Below are 570 nucleotides of genomic sequence, written 5' to 3' on the forward strand. Positions count from 1 at the left end.
TGAAATCACACACATGCTATGAGCCTCTAAAAAGCCGAAAAAGAAAAAATGGATGATGAACGAGTCAAAAAGAAAAGAAAGAAAAGAAAAATACAGAAAGCCGAAAAGGAAGAAGACGAAAATAAAGGAAAGAGAGAGAGAGAAAAAAAATAAACAAAGAGAAAAAAAAAATAACACCACAGAAAGTCTAAAACGAAGAAAACAAAGATGAAGAAGGGAGAGAGAGAGAGAGAGAAAGAAAGAGAGAAAAAAGAGGGAAAAACATATAAACAACATGAAGGAAACATAATGTCCCTCGTTGAAATAACCCGACCATTTCCTCGCTGGCGTGACGGAGGGTCCTCAGTACATGACCACATATATGACCTCTCGACACTCCCTCGCTGCTACAGGAGCGCCTGCTGGCAATCCCACCGCCACGGTAAGCACCGAGTGTCAGACAAACAAATGAGACAGCCTTAAAAAGCTGACACAGGCCGGGCCACAAGTGAAAGGTTCGGGCGAAGCCACAACTTTGCAAATCTCAAGCAAGCAGCAAGCAACTCCCTCACCTCCTCAAAAAATGATAGA

This window comes from Penaeus monodon, chromosome 35 (genome assembly GCF_015228065.2).
Source record: "Penaeus monodon isolate SGIC_2016 chromosome 35, NSTDA_Pmon_1, whole genome shotgun sequence".
Lineage (NCBI taxonomy): Eukaryota > Metazoa > Arthropoda > Malacostraca > Decapoda > Penaeidae > Penaeus > Penaeus monodon.